Consider the following 14,687-nt stretch of genomic DNA (forward strand, 5'->3'; position numbering starts at 1 on the left):
GGGATAACTAAAAATTTATATATATATATGTATATATATATATATATATATATATATTGTGGCAAAATACCTGCCCCTCTGTTTGTTAGCTCAGTCCGTCCCAGCCTCAGAGGCACAGGCCAGGGCACAAGGGAAAAAAAAACCCTTCTCAATCTCACAAGGCCGAGCTGATTCCTTCTCAGCCAGCCCCCTAGTTCTAGTTTCTTTTCACCCCCTGGGGAGAATGCCCTCCGTCCTGCAGCGAGTCTCAGAGTTCAGCTGTCCCTCCTTGCTGGCAGCTGCCCTGCTTCTCTCATCCTCCTCCCCCCCGGCTTCCTTGTCAGGGAGGGTTTAAAAAGGTCTCTAGCAACTGGGGCCAGCTGAACCTGATTAGTTTCTTCCTAACCCCTGCCCCAGCTGAACCTTATTTTGCTGGCTAAGCCTTCCGGGCTAATTGTTACCCCTCTCCAGGTAGCTAATTGGCCTGAATTTGCCAAATATCCCCCCCTCCCCTGCTCAACACTATGGGGTTGGGCCACTTGGGTCGGAAAACAATGTACCCTGGACAGGCCATCCGCAATGCCATGTTGAGTCCCGGACCGGTGCCGAACCGTGAAGTGGAAGGGCTGAAGCGACAGGAACCATCTCGTCACTCGCGCGGCGTTCTTGTCCTTGTTCTGGTGCATCCATTGCAACGGGGCATGGTCCGTGACTAGGGCAAATCTCCGTCCCAGTAAATAATAGCGGAGGCTTTCTACGGCCCACTTTACCGCCAGACATTCCTTCTCCACGATGGCGTACTTCCGTTCTCTAGGCAGGAGCTTTCTACTGAGGTAGAGGACGGGGTGTTTGTCGTCTCCGACCATTTGGGAAAGCACCGCCCCCAGGCCTACTTCCGAGGCGTCCGTCTGTAGGACGAACTCCTGCCCCCAGTCTGGGGCTACTAGGACAGGGTCCGTGCAGAGGGCCGTTCGTAGATCCACAAAAGCGGCTTCGGCCGCAGCAGACCATTTCACTATGTCCGGGCCCCGAGCCCTGGTCAGGTCCGTTAAGGGGCATGCCCTGGTGGCAAAGTGGGGAATGAACCGCCTATAGTACCCCACGAGTCCCAGGAATGCTCGGACCTGCTTTTTCCGCAGTGGCCGGGGCCACTTCAATATGGCGTCTAGCTTGTTGAGTTGGGGCCTCACCACGCCCCTCCCCACTACATACCCCAGGTATTTGGCTTCAGCTAACCCGATCGAACACTTGGAGGGATTCGCGGTCAGTCCGGCCTTTCTCAGGGTATCTAGTACTGCCTCTACCTTTCCGAGATGCGTCTCCCAGTCGGGGCTATATATGATGACATCATCAAGATAGGCAGCAGCGTACTCCCTATGGGTCCGTAACAGCTTATCCATTAGCTGCTGGAAGGTAGCGGGGGCCCCATGTAATCCAAAGGGAAGAACGGTGTATTGATATAATCCTTCCGGGGTTGCAAAGGCCGTCTTCTCCTTGTCGGTCTTCGCCAGGGGGATCTGCCAATAGCCCTTGGTAAGGTCCAGGGTAGACATGAACCGGGCCTTTCCCAATCTGTCGATCAGTTCGTCGATCCTGGGTAAGGGGTAGGCGTCAAATCGGGATACCTCGTTCAGCTTGCGGAAGTCGTTGCAGAACCTCATACTGCCGTCTGGCTTTGGCACCAGAACCACGGGACTGGACCACTGGCTATGAGACTCTTCAATAACCCCTAGGACCAGCATCTTCCTGACCTCTTTCCGAATTTCCTCTCTTTTGGCCTCCGGGATCCGGTATGGCTTGACGTGCACCTTCACCCCGGGCTCTGTGAAGATGTGATGGTGAACTTCCGTAGTTCTACCGGGTTTCTCCGAGAACACGTCTTGGTTGCGTTTGACCAGGCTGACCGCCTCGGATCGTTGTTCTGGGGTCAGCTCCAGGGATATTCCCACCTGGTTGGGCTGACCGTCTTTAGGGGGTGGCGCCCCCAACACCGTTACCAGGGTTTCTCTATCCTGCCAGGGTTTCAGCAGATTTATGTGATAGATCTGCTCCAGCTTCCGGCGGCCTGGCTGCCGGACCTTGTAGTTAACTTCCCCTACTGCCTCAATTACCTCATAGGGTCCCTGCCATCTGGCCAGGAGCTTGCTCTCTGCCGTGGGTATGAGCACCATCACCCGGTCCCCCACCTGGAACTTCCGGGCCTTTGCTTGATGGTTGTAGTAGGTCCGTTGTGCCCCTTGGGCCTTCTCCATGTGTTCGCGTACTAGGGGGGTGACCCTGGCGATTCGGTCTCTCATTTGTAGCACATGTTCCACAATGTTTCTCCCCGGGTTTGGCTGCTCTTCCCAGTCTTCTTTAGCCAGGTCCAGTATGCCCCTGGGGTGCCGACCATATAACAGCTCGAAGGGGGAGAATCCCGTGGAGGCCTGAGGAACTTCCCGGACGGCAAACAGCACGTATGGTAGCAGGGTGTCCCAGTCTTTTCCATCGCAGCTGATCACCTTCCGCAACATGTTTTTCAACGTCTTGTTAAAGCGTTCAACGAGGCCATCGGTCTGGGGGTGGTAGACCGACGTTCGGAGGGTCCGTATGTGGAGCAGGTCACACAAGTCCTTCATCAGCTTGGAAACAAAGGGGGTCCCTTGGTCTGTCAGGATCTCCCTAGGTATCCCTACTCTGGAGAATATCTGGACTAATTCTTTGGCTATGGACTTGGACATAGTATTCCGCAGGGGGATGGCCTCGGGGTATCGGGTGGCATAATCCAATACTACTAGGATGTACCGATGGCCCCGGGCTGACTTTTCTAATGGCCCCACTATGTCCATAGCTATACGCTCGAACGGGATCTCAATAATCGGTAGAGGGACCAGAGGGGCCCGTAAGTATGGTCGGGGCCCATGTAGTTGGCACTCCGGACAGGAGGAACAATACTGCCGGACGGCTGCATAAATGCCAGGCCAAAAAAACCTCTGTAGAACCCGGTCGAGGGTTTTATCCATCCCTAGATGGGCCCCGAACAGATGACTGTGGGCCAGGTCCATTACCGCCCTTTGATGCTTCCGGGGGACCAAGAGTTGTTCGATGACTCGCTCTTGGACCCGGACTACTCTATACAGCAAATCCTTTTTAATCATGTAATACGGTCCTGGTCCCTTAGCTCTTCCCTCCACCGGGACCCCATTCACCTCGACTACTTCTTTAAAAATGTTGTGGTATAGGGGATCATTTGGTCAGGATCATGACCAAAAGTCCCACGTGCAGCCCCTATGGGCCCCATTTCGGGGGGGTCCTGCTCCCCCTCCCCCTCAGAGATAGCCTTCGGGGAACCTGGCCCAACAAATGGGCTGGAGTCGGCTGGCCTGGCCCCGCTGTCAGCTGCGCCCCTTCTTTCCCCCGCCAATGTAGGCGTCAGGTACCGGGTCAGGATCCTCGTCCCCCTCCTTTTATCGGCCCTCCGTTCCCTCCGAGGTTTCCTGGGCTTCCCCGGTGGGGAGAACACGTCCTGGCCAAACTCGTGGAAAGCGGGGAGAGGGTCCCCCATCTGGGCCGCCCCTGGGGCCCCAGGGTTCTCCCACCCTTCCTCCTCTTTCCCGGGGAGTAGGCCATCAAATCCCGGGAAGTCTCGTCCGATAAGGACAGGGTAAGGGAGCTTCGGAACGACTCCTACCGTCACCTCGGTGGGGTTTCCGAGCACCTCAATGCGTACAGGGACGGTCGGGTAGTAGCCGACATCCCCATGTACACAGGATATTCCCGAGCGCGGGGCCTGGGATAGTTGGCCCGGCCTGACCAGCTTCCCAGAGACCAGCGTAATCGCACTGCCTGAGTCTATTAATGCTGTGGTCCCTATCCCGTTCAGCTTAACGGGCCGAGTGTATCTATGAGGGACCATCGTGTCCCCGACCAGACTGATTAGCCCGCATGGTCCCCCTATTTCCCCTAGTTCGCACTGCATAGGCTCCCCAAGGTTAGGGCATTGGGCAGCAATGTGCCCTAGTTCACCACAGGCATAACATCGGTACCCCCCCTTGGGCAGCCCCCTATTTTTCGGGCTGCTGGGACGCATTCCTGGAGCCCTTCTTCCTCAGTCCTCCAGTCTTTCTGGGACTGCCGGTGGTTCCTTCACCTCCTGCCTCCCCTCCATTTTCCGGCCCGGGGCTAGGGCGAACGGGGGCCTCGGTGTAGAGGCTGGCCTCCGATATTGGCGCCTCCCTCCCCCGGGGGTCTGAGATAGTTCTTGGGCTGCCAAGTGTCTCTCCACGAGAGCAACCAGATCATCATAAGAGGAGGGGTCGTTTTGGCAGACCCACCCCCGTATGTCCGGCGGCAACCCTCTCATGTATCTGTCCAATACCAGGAGTTCTAATACCTTCTCCGGCCCATGGGCCTCGGGGCGGAGCCACTTCCGAGCAAGGTGTATCAGATCGAATAGCTGTGACCTCGGGGGTTTGTCCTCCCGATACTTCCACTCGTGGAAGCGCTGGGCCCTTATGGCAGGCGTCAGGCCTGCCCTCGCCAGGATCTCCGCCTTCAGCCGAGAGTAATCCATGGCTGCTTCCGCGGGCATGTCAAAGTAGGCTTTCTGGGCCTCCCCGCATAGAAATGGAGCCAGCAGACCGGCCCACTGGTCCTGTGGCCAGGCCTCCCGCCGGGCCGTCCTCTCGAACGCAAGGAGATAGGCCTCTACATCGTCCTCTGGTATCATCTTCTGCAAGTAGTTGCTTGCCCGTAGCGGTCGGGTCCCCTGGGCCCTCTGCGTCATTGTGGTCAGGGCCTTCAACTGATTCACTACCTCGGTCAGGTTTGCTCGATCTTGGGCTGCCTGGCTCATCAACAGCTGGTTGGTCTCCTGTTGTACCCGTACGGACTCCCGCTGGGCGGCCACCTGCACTCTGGTAGCCTCTTGTTGGGCCGCAGTGGCCTGTATCAGTGCCTTCAGCACATCCTCCATTTTAGAATTTTTTTTTTTTTTTGTGGTCTTCACCCTGCCCAGTTACGGCTTGCCATGGAGCCTCACCCACTAGGCGATCCCACTCCTGACACCACGTGTGGCAAAATACCTGCCCCTCTGTTTGTTAGCTCAGTCCGTCCCAGCCTCAGAGGCACAGGCCAGGGCACAAGGGAAAAAAAAACCCTTCTCAATCTCACAAGGCCGAGCTGATTCCTTCTCAGCCAGCCCCCTAGTTCTAGTTTCTTTTCACCCCCTGGGGAGAATGCCCTCCGTCCTGCAGCGAGTCTCAGAGTTCAGCTGTCCCTCCTTGCTGGCAGCTGCCCTGCTTCTCTCATCCTCCTCCCCCCCGGCTTCCTTGTCAGGGAGGGTTTAAAAAGGTCTCTAGCAACTGGGGCCAGCTGAACCTGATTAGTTTCTTCCTAACCCCTGCCCCAGCTGAACCTTATTTTGCTGGCTAAGCCTTCCGGGCTAATTGTTACCCCTCTCCAGGTAGCTAATTGGCCTGAAATTGCCACTATATATATATATATATAAAAGACTTTCATTCCTTAGGAACCGGTTCTCTATAAAAAGTTCTGATTTAAGGGATGTGCCACAGTATGTATTTTTGTACCAATAGCGTTACCATGCGTCCCTATTTTCCCAGGAGGAATTTTTAAATTTTTAAACTTTAAAAGTTCCTCCCAGACAGTGATTTAAGAACCAAAAAGCCTGACATGTCCAGGAAAATACGGGTGTATGTTAACCCTACCTAAAGATCTTTTTTAAAAAGATGGGCCTGAACCAGAAATGAGCTCCGTTTCACACATGTGGGTCCCCCCCACTCCCTGGGGGTGTGCTAGGGTGACCAGATGTCCTGATTTTATAGGGACAGTCCCAATTTTCGGGTCTTTTTCTTATATAGGATCTTATTACCCCCCACCCCTATCCTGATTTTTCACACTTGCTGTCTGGTCACCCTAGGGTGTGCACATGTGTGGGTCCCAGCTGCTCCCTGCCCCCCTCATTGAAGCAGGTGTGCAGGGATACTGCCCTGGGAACTGCAGGCACCAGTGGACATGGGGCTGGCTGGAGGCAGGGCAGGGGCTGACTGGAGGTTGGGTCTGGCTGCAGGCAGGGCAAGGGGTGCGGGGCTGGATGGAGACGGGGTGTGTGGGGCTGGCTTCAGGCAGGGGGGTGCAGCAGGGGTTGGCTGGAGACAGGGCAGGAGGTGTGGGGCTGGCTGCAGGCAGTGCAGGAGGTGCAGAGCCGGTGGTGTAGGACTGGTGCAGGCAGGGGGGTGTGGGGAGCTGGCTGGCTTCAGGCAGGGCCGCAGAGGGTACGACAGGGGTTGGCTGGAGACAGGGCACGGGGTGCAGGGCTGGCTGCAGGGGGTGCGGGGCTGGTGCAGGCAGGGTGTGCAGCAGGGGCTGGCTGTGAGCAGGAGGTGCAGGGCTGGCTGGAGACGGGCTGGCTGTGGGCAGGGGGTGCAGGGCTGGCTGGAGATGGGCTGGCTGCAGGCAGGGGGTGTGGGGCTGGCTGGAGGCAGGGGCTGGTGCAGGCAGGGCAGGGGTGAGGGGCTGGAGGCAGGGCAGGGGGTGCGGGTACAGAGGTTACAGCCCACCCTGTACGGTAAGTGCCCCCTCATCCATCCCTCAGCACCGGGGTAGCAGCAGCAGCCCGGGGATTGGGGGCTATTTACATGGCCCAGGGCTCCCCTGCTTCCACCGCCCCGGCCCTGTAAATAGCTGCGGGAGCCCTGGGAAAGCGGCAGGGGGCTATTTAAAGGGCCGGGGCGGTAGAAGCAATGGGAACCCTGGAATTTTTAAATAGCCTCCAGTGCCCTGCAGCCCTACCCCAGCCCTATCCTAGCCCCTGCTGGTAGCCCCAGGCCCTTTAAATTGTCCCCTGGGGAAGCCGGGCCACCCCAGTGCGGCGAACCGGCTCTTGCTGGTACACGGTACCGGGGCTTGGGCACAGGGCCCTCTTAGGCGTGGGGCCCAATTCAGGGGAATCGGGAGAATCGGCCTAAAGCCGGCCCTGTGTGGGGGTGGGGTGGGGCAGGACTTGGTCCCATTCTGGGCACCACCAAAAATTATACAAACCTGCCGCCCCTGTCCAGCTCAACCTTCTGCTGATGCACCTCAGCCCCCACCCGTGCAGGGTTTGAAGCTTCCATTGCTTAAATTCCAGGACACTGAGGGATTTCAGCTCCCCTTTGCCCAGAGGGAACCTTCACCCCACTCCCAGCCAGGTTCTTGTCCATGGGATCACTGTAGGGGGGCTGGGTCCCACTGGGTCTTTTCTCTCTCTGTGACAGGCCAGGGTGCAATAACTGGGGCATCTGAACACCCAGGACCTTCTGTGGGGCTGCCATTCCCCTGCCCCTTCTGTGGTCTCGTCTGTCATTGACTCCAGCCTTTTTTTTATCCATCGTCAGCACCATCCCAAACAAGCTGCACTCACCTCAAAAAGACAGAGAGTCCTGTGGCACCTTACAGACTAACAGACCTATTGGAGCATGAGCTTTCGTGGGTGAATCCCCACTTCATCAGATGAATGTCATGGAAATTTCCAGGGGTAGGTATCAATATGCAGGCAAGAATCAGTCTAGAGATAAGGAGGTTAGTTCAATCAGGGAGGATGAGACCCTCTTTTAGCAGCAGAGGTGTGAACACCAAGGGAGGAGAAACTGCTTTTGTAGTTGGCTAGCCAGGCACAGAATTCCCACTCCATTCATCTGACCAAGTGGGGATTCACCCACGAAAGCTTATGCTCCTGTACGTCTGTTAGTCTATAAGGTGCCACAGGACTCTGTCACTTTTTACAGATCCTGACTAACACAGCTGCCCCTGTGATACTCAAAAAGACAGTGTCCCCTGCTGGGTGTAAGTCACCGACCTCTCTCCTCTCTGAGCACTGACTGCCCCTCTGTTTCCTTGCCTCTCAGTCTGTGCAGATGGGACCTTTCCCTCCAGTGCTGGAGGATTCGCCCTTCTCATCTACCCTTGTCCCAAGCAGCAGAGCGGGTGGGAATCTTACATGTACCAAGGTGACTTAGGAACAGAACCCCCCCGCCCCGACCTTTCATGCAATTGACACTTGCCCCTGACTCAGCAGGATTGAAACTCCTGCAGGGAGACTGCTGGGCCACATCCCCTCTGGGCAGGAGCAAAACAGCAGGGTGAAAAAAAGAACTTGGAAATGCTGGGGATTGAACCCAGCACCTCATACAGGCAAAGCATGTACTCTACCACTGAGCTACATCCCAGGAGGGGCTGCAGCTTACACTCAGAGCTGTCCTATTCCCAGAGCATCCAGTGGCCGAAGAGCAGCATGAGGGACACATTCCCTGCTCTGAGAGCCAAACCTGCGGTCCTGGAGGCTGCTGGTTCTTAGGGGTCACTTTTCAGCAGGGCCAGATTCTATGTGTGGGGTAGAGAGAGTGGGTGCCCTTGACTCAGGGTGCAGAGATACACTCAGCCCTCTCCCCTGCATTGGGTGGGGGGTGCTGCCACCTCCTACTGGAAGGTAATGGGAGGGGGAGGGGGCACTGTGAGTCGCTAAACATCTGACCCTGGTGGCAGCAGTGCTGTGGGGAGCTCCAGGTGTTTCTAGGATCTGCTTTTTCCACCTGCCTGTGAAGTCCAGCTTTCCCCAGCACATTCACTGCGCTGCAATGGGGTCACTGTTTCCATGGCTGAACAGCAAAGAATCACTCCCAGTTTCCCTTCTAGCTGCAGCAGGATTAGCCTGTGTCAGTGGTTAATGAGGTGGATCTAGTTGTAGATTGTTATTCATTCCCCACCTTGACAATTCACACAGTCCCTTTCCCATGCAGATTCCCAGCACCTCAGGGGTTGGGGCCTGAGATTTTCAGGGTTCTTTTCCCCTCCACCTGGAGTGAACTCAGCTTTTCCCCCATCCCAGACAATCCATGAAATAACAACAGGGGCATAAAGAAAGAGGGGAGGGAACATCTCACAGCCAGGGCTGGATGTGCCCAGGGCCCCCTGCTTGTCCATTGTTTCCATAGAATTTGGCCCCCTGGTTTGCACAAGGGACAGAGAAAGATCTTGCTGTTCTGTGTCTGTGCAAGGAAAATTGTGCGTCTGTATGAAAGAGAGGCGGGAAATGGCCCATGGTGGGACAATATCCTCAGGATTAAGACCTAAGGACTCAGGCTGAGAACTGATATAATTCCACTCATCTGGGATTTAACAAATTGTCTTCCATGGAGCAGGGCCAGTTCCAGTGTTTTTGCCACCCCAAGTGGAAAAAAAAAATAAAAGAGCTGCAATCAACAGCAGCTCTACCTCTGCTGCTTTTGGCCTCAAGTCCTTCCCTCTGAGAGGGGCGAATTGCTGCTAAAGCCTCCCCTTTCCATTGACCGCCCCAGGGACCTGCTTACTGCTCTGGTGCCTGCCCTGCCATGGAGACACTGGGAAGATGGGGAATCAGGAAAATACCATGGATTTGTTTATGTTGTAAGTGAAGAATAACAGAAGCAGTTTTAGCTTAAAGTCACTTTTCCCTAACTGGGAATTGAACCCAAATCTTAGCAGTGAAAGTGCCAAATCCTAACCACTAGACCACCAGGGAGGAGATGATACTAGTTGTCTTCTCACTTATACTACACTTTCTTAGGCTACTTTCTATCCACTTTCTGAAGGGGCTCCATTGTCCATTCCCTGAGGGGCTAGGAGCAGAGAGTGCAGGAACCCCTGTACTCAGGGTCACAACCTGAGCCCAACCCAAGCCACTGAAACAAACACAAATGATGCTTCCTCCAGCAGGATCACAGAGCAGCACAAAGAAAACCCAGCAGGAACAATCCTCCTCTGCCTTCATTTACCCCATTGCAACCCTCTCAGCAGCCAACTCTTGTGGAAAGGACACTGAGCTGATAGGAGCTCTAACATAGAGACCAAGGCAGGGGTGTTGCATTCTCTCCGTGTGAGCTGATCACATTCTGACTCTGGAGGAGCAGAGAAAGGCGATGGCCACATGATGGGGCCACTATGTACCACAACATGGTTCTTTTATGTGGGATGACTCTGAACACTGACTGATCTCCACTCCCTTGGATTTGAAAAGATGTTTAGTTTTGCACTTGAGAACCTGTAAGGCTGAAGCAATTTTATGGATGGTGACACTACGATTGAAGGGTTATTTAATGTTGTAGAAATTGTTAAAAACACTGAGCTTCAACTGGAACTGCCTGTTATTAAAGGCTGGTTTCCCCACCTCAGTTCCATAAACTCTGCTAGAAACACCCTGGCTTCTCTCCTGCCTCGGTGGGAACTGGAGGGAATCGTCCCCTGCTGCCCTTGGCTCCAGGCTGGTTTTTCTGGGGAGGGGACGTGGAATTGATTTGTTTGCTGTTGAGAAGGGAGCCGGGCCAGTTCTCAGGGAACGAGAACTCCCAGCATCTTCCCAGCCCAGCCCAGGCTGCTGCCCTGTCCCAGCCTCTGTTCCCCTGGGGGCCCTGCGTGTTTGACTCTAGAGCAGGCCAGGAGCAGCAGCTGAGGCAGAGGACAGCCTGGGCCGGGCAGATAAGAAGGAGTTTAGCAAGCAAAAAAGGTTAAAATGGCAGTGGAGTATTACCTTGGACTCGACGGCATTTCTCCATTGGTCTGTCTGCTTTGGGGCAGGGACAATAACACGTCCTGCTGCATTCGTTATTTCAAAGGGAGGTTTAGGATTTTCATTCTCACACACGGTGCACAAAGCAGGACTCAACCTTTGCCGTAAACTAAACAAGCTGCTCACAGATTCTGGCAGCCACAATGAGCCATTTGGTGTGAGAGCTCAGACCTGCCCCTGTCCCAGAGGGAGATAGGGGTCATCTGTGTGGGGACTGGACCACTGACCTACCCGCTCCTAACTCCCAAACATTCAGTAACTCTGTTATCAGTGCCTGTGAGTGTTATTTAAACCATAAGAAAAAACACACTGGGCTAGACCAAAGGCCCATCTAGTTCTGAATCTTGTCTTCTGACAGTAGCCAATAGCAGGTGCTCTAAAAGCATCTCAACAAGGCACCACTGGGAGTTGAACCCAGGATTTCCTGTTTACAAAAAAAAAGCTTTAGCCAGCTAAGCCATGGTGCCTGGGGGGGTGCTAAAATACAGTGTCTGCCCACATCTGACTCCCTGCCATCGCCACCCGGGCCTGACAAGCTTTACTTGTGTTTGGATTCTGCAAAGCAGAGGAGCACATGACGTTTCCCTTACAAGTTGTGTGTGAGTGAATCTTTGGCCAGGTCTGCACTACAAAGTTGTTTCAGCAGAATTATATTGCTCAGGTGTGTGAAAAACACACTACGCTCCCTCAGTCGGCAGCTTGTGGCTGGTGTACACACTGCAATGCCACGTCTGGTGACAAAACTGCCCTGTTTTGCTGACAAAATAAAACGACTTTGATGAGAGGGCTAGAGCTTTTTGCAGCAAACTTAAAGTGACAGAGTAGACGCTGCTGTTCATTATATCACCATAACTGGCCTCCTCCAGTATCCCACAATGCCTGCCGTGAACTCACCTGCCCTGCATTCCTGCTACAGAGCCATGGGCCCCTCCCGTTTCATCGCTCTGGGAAGTTCTGACAGCTGAGCCTGCTGCTCTGCTCCAGCAGGCAGAAGCAAATTACTGCCGTGGATGCTGCTCTCTCCCGCCCTGCGACCACAGAGCAGGTGGCGGGAGCTTCCTTACAGTGTAGGGGGGCCACTGGCATCCGAACTGTGACATGCCCAGGACATCCCTTCGCTTGAGGAGGCTTTTACCTTCTAAGCAGGGACTTCTGTTTTCTAGTAAAATCACTAAAAGGGAAGGAGAAAACTCGAAAGAGGTTCCTCCTGGCGCTCACGTACGTGAACCCGAATACTCTCTCATTCCTCAAAGAGAGACCTGGAGAAGGAGACTTGCTGAAGCAAAGCCACAGGGGTCTCTGAGGTTTCCCTGGCCCCTTGCCCCTGTCCTGCCTGCCTGATGTCAGCATCTCTCTGTGAGGTCACCACCTCCCCACCACCTTTGACCAATAGTCTGAGGTCCTGCAAAAGGCCTTTGTGATGTCACTTCCACACCCCTCCCTTGCTGTGCTAATGTCCTGCCCCTAGCCAGGCACTTTGGAGGTTTGAGCTACTCCCTGAGGATCACCCCACGCAAGGAGCGTTCGTTCTAGGAAGCAAGCCGGTAGTTTTGGATCATCTACACATTCTATCAGCTCCCTATTTAGCAGGTCATTTATGAATATGTTGACTTGTCCTGGTCCCAGTCCAGACACCACTAGTTACCTGTTTCCATCCTGAAAACTGACCATTTATTCCTACCCTTTCTTTCCTATCTTTTAATGAGTTATTGATCCACGTGAGGACCTTCCGGAGGTGAAAGTAAGCCGGTATATTCCGGTGGGGATACTGGCAAGAGCCAGTACGCTGTGCCAGCCCAGCCCGGCTTCCCCAGGCTGGTGATTTAAAGGGCCCAGGGCTCCCTGGAGCGGCCAGAGCCCCGGGCCCTTTAAATCACCTCCCGAGCCCCCCTGCCAGAGCCCCGGGGAGCAAATCACTGCCGTGGATGCTGCTCTCTCCCACTCTGCCAACACAGAGCAGGGGCAGCAGAAGCTTCCTTACAGTGGGGGGGGGGCACCGCTGTCCGAACTGTGGCACCCCCATGACACCCCTTCCCTAAGGACCCCCACTCACACCACCTCTCCCCCCGAGGCCACACCCACAGATGCCTCTTCCCCAAGACTGCACCCTCCCCCCCATCATTTGTCCTAACACCCAGTAAAGAGTGGTGGGGCCATGGCCCTCTAAACCCCCTGTTCCAGCACCCCTGACACAGAGCTAAGCAGGCAGCAGTGTGTGCGTGTGTGTGTGTGACAGAGAGTGCTGTGCTGAGCTGAGCCAGGGAGAGAAGGGGGGCTGATGTCAGGGCTGTCCCCTGCCTCAGGACTGGTTGCTTCCAGCAGCTGTCTGAACTTAGAGACAGTGTGCGACACACTCACTCTTCCGCAACGCACACACTGTCTCTCCCCCCCACTCACACACGCTCTCTACCCCACCACACACATTGCAGTTGGAAAGCAGCTGGCAATCTAGTAGGATGCCCATGGACCAATGGGATAGAAACCTGCATCATGTGATGCTGTACCAGCCCGTGAGGCATTGCAAACCCTTCCCAAAGCACCCTGCAGCCAGCTGCACAGTGGGATAGCTACCCACAGTGCACTGCTCGAAGGCAATCCAAGAGATGCTAGCATGGATGTGCTCTGGTGACACAGGGGCATAGGGTGGACATGCAACAGCTGTTCAATTAAAACATTTTAACTAAAGCCAGGTTACTCTTTCATGTAGACATAGCTTTAGAGTAAGACAAGACCCAGCTCCATTGAAGCTAAAGAACCACAACTTAGGATTTGAACCTAAACAGGGAGGTTATTTCCCACCTATTCATAAATAATGAAGCTGCTCTAAGCAGAGGGGAGAGAGCTGTCCCATCCGTGCAATTAACCCATCTCCCCGAGAGGTGGTAGCTATGTCAGTACGGGGAAGCTATGCTGGTGGGTGTGCAAGCTGTGGTGTCTACATGTGTATATAAAAGCAACAAAGAATCCTGTGGCACCTTATAGACTAACAGACGTTTTGCAGCATGAGCTTTCGTGGGTGAATACCCACTTCTTCAGATGCAAGTGGTGGAAATTTCCAGGGGCAGGTTTATATATGCAAGCAAGAAGCAAGCTAGAGATAACGAGGTTAGATCAATCAGGGAGGATGGGGCCCTGTTCTAGCAGTTGAGGTGTGAAAACCAAGGGAGGAGAAACTGGTTCTGTAATTGGCAAGCCATTCACAGTCTTTGTTTAATCCTGAGCTGATGGTGTCAAATTTGCAGATGAACTGGAGCTCAGCAGTTTCTCTTTGAAATCTGGTCCTGAAGTTTTTTTGCTGCAGGATGGCCACCTTAAGATCTGCTATTGTGTGGCCAGGGAGGTTGAAGTGTTCTCCTACAGGTTTTTGTATATTGCCATTCCTAATATCTGATTTGTGTCCATTTATCCTTTTCCTTAGAGACTGTCCAGTTTGGCCGATGTACATAGCAGAGGGGCACTGCTGGCATATGATGGCATATATTACATTGGTGGACGTGCAGGTGAATGAACCAGTGATGGTGTGGCTGATCTGGTTAGGTCCTGTGATGGTGTTGCTGGTGTAGATATGTGGGCAGAGTTGGCATCGAGGTTTGTTGCATGGGTTGGTTCCTGAGCTAGAGTTACTATGGTGCGGTGTGCAGTTACTGGTGAGAATATGCTTCAGGTTGGCAGGTTGTCTGTGGGCGAGGACTGGCCTGCCACCCAACGCCTGTGAAAGTGTGGGATCATTCTCCAGGATGGGTTGTAGATCCCTGATGATGCGCTGGAGGGGTTTGAGCTGGGGACTGTATGTGATGGCCAGTGGAGTCCTGTTGGTTTCTTTCTTGGGTTTGTCTTGCAGTAGGAGGCTTCTGGGTACACGTCTGGCTCTGTTGATCTGTCTCCTTATTTCCTCGTGCGGGTACTGTAGTTTTGAGAATGCTTGGTGGAGATTTTGTAGGTGTTGGTCTCTGTCTGTGGGGTTAGAGCAGATGCGGTTGTACCTCAGTGCTTGGCTGTAGACAATGGATCTTGTGGTGTGCCCGGGATGGAAGCTGGAGGCATGAAGGTAGGCATAGCGGTCGGTAGGTTTTCGGTATAGGGTGGTGTTAATGTGACCATCAATTATTTGCACCGTAGTGTCTAGGAA

The 14,687-nt window shown here is 54.2% G+C and overlaps 1 non-coding gene across 1 annotated transcript; it reads right to left on the reverse strand.

Moving 5' to 3' along the window:
* Window positions 1-9,442: 9,442 nt before the first annotated feature.
* On the reverse strand, window positions 9,443-9,514 carry TRNAE-UUC. Its single transcript has one exon. It is a non-coding gene; the product is annotated as a tRNA-Glu (tRNA).
* Between the last annotated feature and the right edge of the window lie 5,173 nt (window positions 9,515-14,687).

This window comes from Mauremys mutica, unplaced genomic scaffold, assembly GCF_020497125.1.
Source record: "Mauremys mutica isolate MM-2020 ecotype Southern unplaced genomic scaffold, ASM2049712v1 001492F_np12_obj, whole genome shotgun sequence".
NCBI lineage: Eukaryota > Metazoa > Chordata > Testudines > Geoemydidae > Mauremys > Mauremys mutica.